This window comes from Aythya marila (assembly GCF_965140915.1).
Source record: "Aythya marila genome assembly, chromosome: 35".
NCBI lineage: Eukaryota > Metazoa > Chordata > Aves > Anseriformes > Anatidae > Aythya > Aythya marila.
Genome location: NC_139076.1, coordinates 306,524 through 316,573, shown reverse-complemented (window position 1 = coordinate 316,573; position 10,050 = coordinate 306,524). Strand labels below are relative to the sequence as shown.

Here is a 10,050-nt window from a genome sequence, read left to right as displayed (position 1 = left end):
AGGAAAAAGAAGCTGAAGGACGGCTGGGAGACAAGACCTGCAGAAAATGTTCTATAAATTTGGTATGGTGCCAAGTGAGTACAAAGGGGAGAGGAAGACTACGAGCCTTCAGCATGAAAGACCCCTAGAGACCCCCAGAGGAGACTGATGCGCATGCTCCAGTAGGAGGGACTGGACCCCGGAAGCTAATTATAATAATCTGGTTTTTTTAGAAGTAGAAATGAATATGTATTAGTCTAGGAGCATAAAAATCAGCTGCTTGATGTAACTGGTGTGCATCCTGGTGGAGCGGAGACTCCCGGTGCACCCAGCGCTGTTTGCTTACCTCTATTCCTTTATATTCTTTTAATAAATCCTATTTTTTTATTTAATCCTAATTTGAATCCTGAGCCATTTATAACACTGGGTGAGAATAGCCCATGAGTTGAATTGTATCATGTTAATTATTATATAATACTGTATGTCATCACTACCATGATTACTATCTACCCTAGATGAAAATGGTGATTAATTAGAATGTATGGGAAAGAGTGTAACCTTAGCATGACATCAATGGTATGGAATAAGGGGTGGATAGATGTCCTAGTTTCAGTTAGGACAGAGTTAATTTTCTTCCTAGTAGCTGGTAGAATGCTACCTTTTGGCTTAGGATGAGAAGAGTGCTGATAACATGCTGATGTTTTAATTGTCACAGAGCAGTGCTTACACCAAGCCAAGGACGTTTCAGCTTCTCGCTCTGTCCTGCCAGCGGGCAGGCTGAGGGTGAAGCAAGAGCTGGGAGGGGACAGACCCAGAACAGCTGACCCAAAGTGGCCAAAGGGGTATTCCATACCATCTGACGTCATGCTAAACAATATATAGGGGTGTCTAGTCGGGGGGAGGGGGCCGGACTGCTCGGGGTTAGGCTGGGCATCGCTCAGCGGGTGGTGAGCAATTGTATTGTGCATCACTTGTTTTGCACACATTATTACTAGTAGTACTATTATCATCATTATTGTTATTATTATTATTATTATTTTCTTGTCTTAATAAACTGACTCTATCTCAACTCACAGGCTTCACTTTCCTATTTCTCTCCCCCATCCCAGAGAGGGAGGGGGGAGGGCGAGCGAACGGCTGTGTGGTGTTTAGCTGCCAGCCGGGCTAAACCACGACAGAAAGGTGCTGGTTGAGCTGCTGACATAGTCATAAGACCTATCTCAAAGACCTTGGAAAGGACAAATCGATCAACGACACTCCTTGGGGCTCAGAAAAGGCAGATGTCAAACCCATTTTTTACTAGAAGCATGAACAGAAGTATGATTATGCCTAATCAATCATTAAAACGCCAGCTTTAACCCTAGCCCTCAACCAGGAACTAAACAAAAGTCTAACCCACAAAGTTTGCCCTTATCTGACACCTTGAGCAGGCACCTTGAGCAGAACACCAATCCCTCCCTCAAAGGTCTTTCCATTCCATTAGCCCTAGAAGGTGACCTCTTATCCCTAGATGTTAAATTGAACACCTAACCCCCAAAGGCCTCCAACATATACACAGCACATCTCCTCTTCAACCCCTAACTTCAGCTGTTTGTCCTCATGGGGCATGGCAGGGACTGTGAGGTCCTTGAGCAAAGAGTCACTCTCCATCTCTTTTATAAGCCCCCTTTCATAAGTACTGAAAGGCCACAAAGAGGTCATCCTGGAGCCTTCTGCTCTCCAGGCTGAACAGCCCCAGTTCTCTCAGACTTTCTTCATAGGAGAGGTGCTCCAGCCCTGTGATCAACTTCGTGACCCTCCTCTGGACCCCTTCTCACAGATCCACATCCTTCTTGTGCTGGGGACCCCAGACCTGGACGCAGGACTCCAAGTGGGGCCTCAGAAGGGCAGAGCAGAGGGGGACAATCACCTGCCTCCACCTGCTGCCCACTCCTCTCTTGATGCAGCCTACGATACAGTTGGCCTTCTGGGCTACAAGTGCACATTGCCTGCTCATGTCAAGCTTTTCATCCAGCAGAAGCCCCAAGTCCTTCTCTGCAGGGCTGCTCTCAGTGAGTTCTTCTCCCAGCCTATCCATGTCTGGGATATCCCCGGTCCAGGTGCAGCACCTTGCACTTGGACTTGTTGAACCTCCTTAGGTTCACATGGGCCTAAATTTCAAAGTTCTCCAGTATCCTTTGGATGCCATCCCTTCCTCTGTTGCATCAACTACACCACTCACCTTGGTGTCATCTGCACGCTTGCTGAGGGTGCACTCGATCCCACTGTCTATGTCATTGATAAAGATATTAAACAGTACCGGTCCAAGGACAGACCCCTGAGGTACACCACTCATTACCAGCCTCCACTTGGACATAGAACCATTGACCACCACTCTCTGCGTGTGTCCTTCAAGCCAACTCCTTATCCACTGAATGGTCCACCCATCAAATGTGTATCTCTCCAGTTTGGAGACTAGGATATCATGTGGGACCATGTCAAAGGTCTTTCAGAAGTCCAAGTAGATGACATTGGTTGGTCTTCCGTTGTCGTCTGATGTGGTCACTCCAGTGTAGAAAACCACCAGATTGGTCAGGCACAATTTACCCTTTGGTGAAGGCATGCTGGCTGTCTTGGATCACCTCTTCGTCTTGCATGTGCCTTGACATTGATTCCAGGAGGATCTTTTCCATGACCTTGCCAGGCACAGAGATGAGGTTCACCATTCTGTAATTCCTTGCGTCCTGTCTCCTAAACTTTTTAGAAATGGGAGTGATGTTTTCCTTCTTCCAGTCACTAGAGACTTCACCCGACTGCCAGGACTGTCGTGGTTTAACCCGGCCAGCAGCTAAATACCACGCAGCCGTTCGCTCACCCTCCCCCTCCCTCTCTGGGACGGGGGAGAGAAATGGAAAGTGAAGCCCGTGAGTTGAGATAAAGACAGTTTAATAAGACAGGAAAATAATAATAACAAAAGTAATAATAACAATAATAATAATAATAATACAATGGTGATAATAGGAAAATAATAATAATATGTACAAAGAAGTGATGCACAATGCAATTGCTCACCACCCGCTGACCGATGCCCAGCCTAATCGAGCAGTCCCAGCCCCCTCCCCTCGGCTAGCCACCCCTATATATTGTTTAGCATGACGTCAGATGGTATGGAATACCCCTTTGGCCACTTTGGGTCAGCTGTTCTGGGTCTGTCCCCTCCCAGCTCTTACTGCACCCCCAGCCTGCCTGTTGGCAGGACAGAGCAAAAGGCTGAGATGTCCTTGGCTTGGTATAAGCACTGCTCTGCAACAATTAAAACATCGGGGTGTTATCAGCACTCTTCTCATCCTAAGCCAAAACACAGCATTCCACCAGCTACTAGGAAGAAAATTAATTCTGTTCTAACTGAAACCAGGACACAGGACTTTTCAGATATAATGGAGAGAGGCTTGGCAATCAGCCACAACAGCCAAGTCCTTCAGTACCCTGGGACGCATGTCATCATTCCCCATAGACTTGTACATGTTTAGTTTCGTCAGGTGATCTTGAATGTGCTCTTTGCATACAGTCGGTGGGACTTTGCTCCCCCAGCCTCCATCTACGGGTTCAGGGATTAAAGACTTGGGAAGACAGACTGGCAGTGAAGACCGAGGCAAAGAACTTGTTTAGTACCTCAGTCTTCTCCATGTAAGTTGTTAACAGTAGAACCGCTACTACTACAAACAATAATGTATATAATAATAAATAAATCCATAAAAATAATATGTTGTTAAAATTATCATTATTATCATTTTCCTTTTGTGTCCTATCAAACTGTCCTATTAAATCTCAACCCATGAGGTTGACCTTTTTTTTCCCCTCCTAATTCTCTACTCCATCCCACTATCTGTGGAGAAGGGGTGAACAGCACTTCACTTCTGAGATGCCTTCTGGGTTAAACCATGTCAGTCTTTTTGGTGCCTAGCATATGGCACACAGTTTGAGATGACAGAGCATATTAAAAGAAAATTGTTATCAGCATTACATCAATGTAAGAGTTGCTTGTCACAATGTTGATTTTTTTGCTCTTGGGTCTGTTTTGCTTGTTTTCAGAATAGTGTTGTATAGCACATTATTAAATGTATGTGTTCCCTGTCATGTTGTTTACCATTTCTGGGTGTGGGTTTAAGGTTATTCTTTTGCTGTATTGGATAACACTGACTTATAATAGGATAAAATTATTGGTCATGAGACTAATCTCATACTTGTACCGGGCATTGCCATCACCTCCATACCTTGGGAACCATATATCGGAAGCTATTCAGAATTACACTCTTGACCTTTCCTCCTCAGGGAGTCAATTGGGGTGGGCAGTGGTGGGAAGGGAACAACAATGGCCATCACTTCTTCACTCCCCCTTTCTCCATCACCTCCCCCTTCTCCTCCAGGCTAGTTACAATAGCTCTGCAAAGCTTTGAATATACTTGGGATGGTCAAACCAGCATGTTCATATTGTGATGTCAAGTGAATGTGTTTCAGCTTTTGTTTAAACAAGTGCTTAAGAATGTCATTAAGGGATCTGTCCCCAGGCAAGAGAGTTAGGAATAGCAGGAAGTGTGGGAGAATATGGGCAGACACCTAGAGCTGTGGTCACCTCCAGTGCTTTGGAACTTCACCCCTAAGCAAGCGCAGAATCCTAAAAAAACTGTTGAAATGCTTGAAAAAGGTGTGTCATCACCCTGGCATTTCCAAAGGGACACAAATCGCTGGAACATGCTTGGTCTTGGCCTATGTTTACCAAGTCTCAATCAACACCACTCCAAAACCTGTGAGAGATCCTGCAGCCACTCCAACGCCTGTGACTGGCCCTGCAGCCTCTCCAACACCTGTGATAGTCCCTGTGGCTACTCCAACTCCCGTGACAAGCCCTGCAGCCCCTCCAACACCTGCAAGGGGCCCTGCAGCTATTCCAACTCCTCTGAAAGGCCCTACATCCACAAAGACGAACCCTGCAGCCACTTCAACACCTATTACACACCCTGCAGACGCTCCAACTTACTGTCACAGCCCCTGCAGTCACTCCAATCCCTGTGAGATATCCTGCAGGCACTCCAACTCCTGTGATAGTCCATGAAGCCACTCCAACCCCTGTGACAGGCCCTGCAGCCACAACAACTCCTGACATGGGCCCCACAGTTACACCAGCCCTCGTGACAGCCCCTACAGAAACTTCAAAACCTGTGACAGTCCCTACAGACACTCCAACTCTAGTAACAGACCCAGCAGCTGCTCCAACCCTGTGACAGACCATGCACACGCTCCACCTCTTACAACAGGCCCTACTGGAGGATGAAGAAGAAGAGATTAACCACATGATTTCTATACCAGAGTGAGCTATGAGATATGTGAAAACATTTCAGCCATCAAGCTGTGTCATGGTTTAACCTGGTTGGCAGCTAAACACCACACAGCCATTCGTGCACCTTCTCCCCTCCCTCTTTGGGTGGGGAAGAAAATCAGGAAAATGAAGCCTGTGGGTTGAGATAGAATCAGTTTATTAGGACAGAATAATAATGATGATGATAATGATAATGATAATAATATTAATAATAATAATAATGTATATGAAACAAGTGATGCACAATGCAATTGCTCACCACCTGCTGACCAATGCCCAGCCTCTCCCTGAGCACCCGGTCCCCCCATCCCGGCTGTGCCATCCTAGAGTGCCAGGACACTCTAGGGGCTATTCTAATCCTCAGCAGGCTATTGGCAAGGCCTCTGGCCATTTCACCTTTTGGTCAACCGCCTTTTTTAATGTTTGGTCCATCCTTTCTATCTGTCCACTTGCCTGTGGTCTCTGTGTGGTATATAAAACCCATTTAGCTTCTAGTGCTTTGGCTGTCTCCTGGACTACTTCCAAGAAGTGTGGTCTGACTGTTGGTTTCCAATGGTACACAGAAGAAGTCTTCTGTATATCTGTAGAACCAATACTGAAGAAACTGAATCTTCATCAGATATAGTTGCCAGAAGAGTATCTGGATTAGGTAGAATTTTTGAGGGAAGCTATTCCTAGTGGGCATGGTGCACCGCAATAAAGTATAACTACTTGACAGCCCTATGGTTGTGGAGTCTTACCCACGCATCAAGAGGAGCTGAGAACAAGGGAGGGCCCTGAGCCAGCATCACCAAGCCAGGGGCATGAGTTGGCTGAAAATAAAAAAGGGGGAATTGTGGGGAAGGAGTTTGCAGGTGGCTTTGCGCTGTTTCACATGTCCCTGAACTAGAGGTTACGATGAAGTAAGCAGTAGAAACAAAAACTTGAGCAAGGTTGTTGTGCACTGTAATACACAATAAATGTTTGTTCATTGTCTTTTGTGTTATAAAAACAAGGAGTTCTGTTTGAGGAACGGGAGTTGTGAAAACTCCCTGCTGAAGTAAGGAGCTGTATAATGCTTGGCTAGACACTATGAAAATTCTTTTGCTTAATGTAACAAAATAGAGAACCCCCTCCCCTTCTCTCCTTCTGCATCTCAGTAGCCTCTTTTGTTAAAAAACCACTGCTGCAAAGTTCATGTAACCATCTCCTGATAAGTTGTTAAACTAGTGTATCAACATCCTGCCTTCCTGTCTCACGCTGGGCCAACATGACCAAATAAAAAAAATACGTTGAACCACAACGCCGAGGAAGACTACGGCCTTCATCTTCACGAGCACCAGAGGGACAGAGACGGCCCCCCAGCAACAGTGCGCGCAGTCGCAGAATATCCCAGGATGTGCTGCGTAATCCCGGAATTACCAAGATATAAAAAGGGACCCTGGCGGGGGTGAGGTGCGTGCCGTTGGCGGAGCCGAGACTCCCCGGACGCCCAGCGCTGTTTTGCTTGCTGTTGGCTTACTCAATAAATTCCTTTCTATTATTAATGCAATGCTCTCTGAAAATTAATTAAGGGGGCAACTTATAACATGCACTGGAAGGGAAGTAGTCACTGCACCAAGCCTGTCAGAGTTTAAGAAGCGTTTGGGCTGTGCAATTAGTTACACGGTCTGAATTTTTGGGTTGACCTGTGTGGTGCCAGGAGTTGGGCTCCATGATCCTTGTGCGTCTCTTCCAACTCGGGATATTCTGTGATTCTATGAAATAACTTGGCTGCAGTGTTAAAGATGAGCTTTGCTCAGTGGCCAATTCTGGCTGGCTTCAGGTGCGTTTCTGAGGGTCTCTAACCAATTGTATGACAGATGCAGACATGTGGACAGCGCGTGGGGCTACATGAAAACTATATGTAGTGGAGAAAAATGGCAATAAAGGCCTTCTGTTCAAGAGCCATCAGGAGTTCGTGTCTTTCATCCCTTCACTTATGGTTGATTTACAACATACATTTGTGTAGTGTTATCTCTCTAGATCTGTTAGTTCTACAGTAAACCCTTTACTATCTATCTCTTACTTCAGTTCACTGGCTGAACCCAGTTCTTGTGCATGCTCAGGCTATCTCCTTCTTTCTTATCTTACTGCCTCAGCTGAGGCATACAAACTGAGCTGAGTTGGTTACACATCCAAAGACTGATGCATAGCACAAATTCCTCATGTAATCTTCTTCTGACACATCCTCCAGGCCTGGGTTATCTTGCCCTCACTTTGAGATACGAGCCTGTACCTTCTTACAGATGAAGCTGGCTAAGTAATACAAAGTTTCTAAACTTCCTTCTCTCTAACTAAACATAGTAAGGTTTGACCTAGCTGTTAAAAAAAAACACTTCAAATCGGACTCTATTGTTGTGTCAAGGAAGAGACCATTTGTCCTTTCAGCTTGGTATCAATGGAGGTGATGTCAATGCTGAGTACGCATGCCAAATTAGTCTCATGACCAGTTATTTTATCATATCATAAACCAGTGTTACACACTTCAGCAAAATGATAACCTTAAACCAGCCCCCAGAAACAATAACTAGCACAAAAGGGAACACGTACAGTAAGTAAAGTGCTATATAACTCACTTGAGAAAACGAACACAGAAGACCTGAGATTAAAAAAATCAACATTGTGGTCAGCAACTACTAAGCTGATCTGAAGTCTACAACAGAAAATTAGCTGTATCCTAGCTGAAACCAAGACAACCTGGCTGGAAATGGCTGTGTGAACTACATGTATGCAAACAGGCAGGAGCTGGTGGATGCAGGAGTCAGGAAGCCACAGGTGACAGTGGCTGCACAGTGATCTTGAGCCTTTCCTGGCCATCATGTCTGCAATGTTGTTGCTCTTGATCTACCCCAGGAGTGCTGCCACACCTAGCGGGGCATGAGGTCACAGAAGGACCCTTTGTGACACAGGCCAGTGTCATCTGGCAATAGCCGGTGCTGGCACAAAGGCCCTGCCAGTGTCCGTCAGGACAGCGAGGGGATAGGACAGGAGCGAGTGGGACTGGCGAGGAGCCCCCGAGTGCAGCCCACGTCTTTCCCCACTGCCTGTGGCTGTCCCGAGCCTGTGCCCTCCTGACTCTCACCTCTCGTCACTCGCAATGGAGACGAGACCCCCAAGCCGCCCCAGGGTGGCCTGGGAAGAGAGTGAGAGCTCTGATGAGAGCAGCTCTGTATTGGAGCCCGTCGAGGTGTGCGAGGTGGAGCCGCTGCAGCCTGGTGAGTGAGGGTCTGCGCTGGGGTGGGCAGGGCTGGGGCCAGTCGCGCCCCCTGCTTGAAGCCAGTGCCCCCTTCCCTTGCTTCATCCTGAAGCCCCTCTACAGTAATCCTTGCTCTCCTTCTGTCTTAGATGCTAGCTGGCTACCTGTGTACGAAGAGGAAGAGGAAGCTGTGGACTTCATCGAGGCCTTCGTCAAAAACCCAGAAAAGGTAAGAGCAGCCCTTTCCATGGCGGCTGTGCCTGCATGTCCTGGCCGTGCCCCGGCTCTGCTGCCAGGCTGATGGAAGGCTGCTGGCTGGGCAGAGCTGCTGCCCTCCAGGCGTCCCACACAGCTCCGCACCCCACCGTGCTGCGGTCCTGCTGGCTGTGGCTCCCTCCTCACACTCCCTCTTGGTATCTCTGTGGCTGCCAGGATGATGTGCAGAAGATAAAGTTCCTGAGGAACATCGTCACTGTGTGCAGAACCGCTGAAGAGAATGGCTTGTTAGAGGGCCTGGACATCTTCTGCCGTAAACATAAGCTGACAGCAAACATCCAGGTGAGGGGACGTCTGGTGAGGCTCCCTGGGCTTTGGGCAGGGGTGTTTGGGAGCAAACATACATGGACACCCAGCTACCCCGAGTGGGAGCTCGGGTGCTGCTGGGACCTCAGCACTGCAAGGTGCAGGGGGGCACTCTTGGCTGGGGATACTGGGACTCTGCCAACCCTGCCAACAGTGCCGGCTCTGCTGGCACTGTGTGCCTGTGGCTGCCAGGTTCCATCTAATTTGTGCTCTCCAGGCGCTGTTGGAAGAGAAGCCTATTGATTACCCGTGCACAGACCTGTGGGAGGAAGCCTTACTTGCTACTTCTGCCTTGAGGTATGTGCCCAACCCTGTCCGTGACTTGGCTAGCACAACCCCAGGGCATGAGCCAGGTGACCCTGACCCTGGCAAGCACACATCCTCCATCCGGGCAGGCCTTTGTTTTTCCATGCTCGGGACTTGTCCAGAGGGAAGAGGGAGCCTTGCAGCTTCCTGACTCATCTCAGCCTTTGCCCCAAAGCAGGAGGTATCAGGACTGTCCTCTGGCCCTGGCCAGCCTTGCAGAAGAGGATGCATCCCCCAGCTGGGCTCCTCATCCCTCCCACAAAGTCCTGCCCATGGGAGGCTGTGGCATAATGACCACACAGACACCAAGGTTCTTTAAGGGATCAGTAACTTCTTCTTTATTGAGGGCATAACTTCCACTCCCTTATTGAGGACAGGCTCCCTTTTTATACCATTTGCTCTACAGAAGTATTTTTCTACTAATTATTCATTGATCAACAACTTTGCCCAGCAACAGCAAACACCGAGCAACTTCCAGGTCTTAATGGCTGGAGGACAGGCAGTCTGAGCCAGCAAGGCGTCTCCTGAATGACCCCTCTTTGTTCCTTCTGAACTCTTTACATTCCTCATAGCCTCATCGTTAAAAGTCCAATGTTATCACCAATCATGG

At 47.8% G+C, this 10,050-nt stretch overlaps 1 long non-coding RNA gene across 1 annotated transcript; it reads left to right on the top strand.

The window, feature by feature from the left end:
- The first annotated feature begins 8,700 nt into the window (after nucleotides 1-8,700).
- Nucleotides 8,701-9,429, top strand: LOC309889310. The gene is made up of 3 exons (XR_014319217.1): nucleotides 8,701-8,781; nucleotides 8,985-9,110; nucleotides 9,352-9,429. It is a non-coding gene; the product is annotated as an uncharacterized lncRNA (long non-coding RNA).
- The last annotated feature ends 621 nt before the right edge of the window (nucleotides 9,430-10,050 follow it).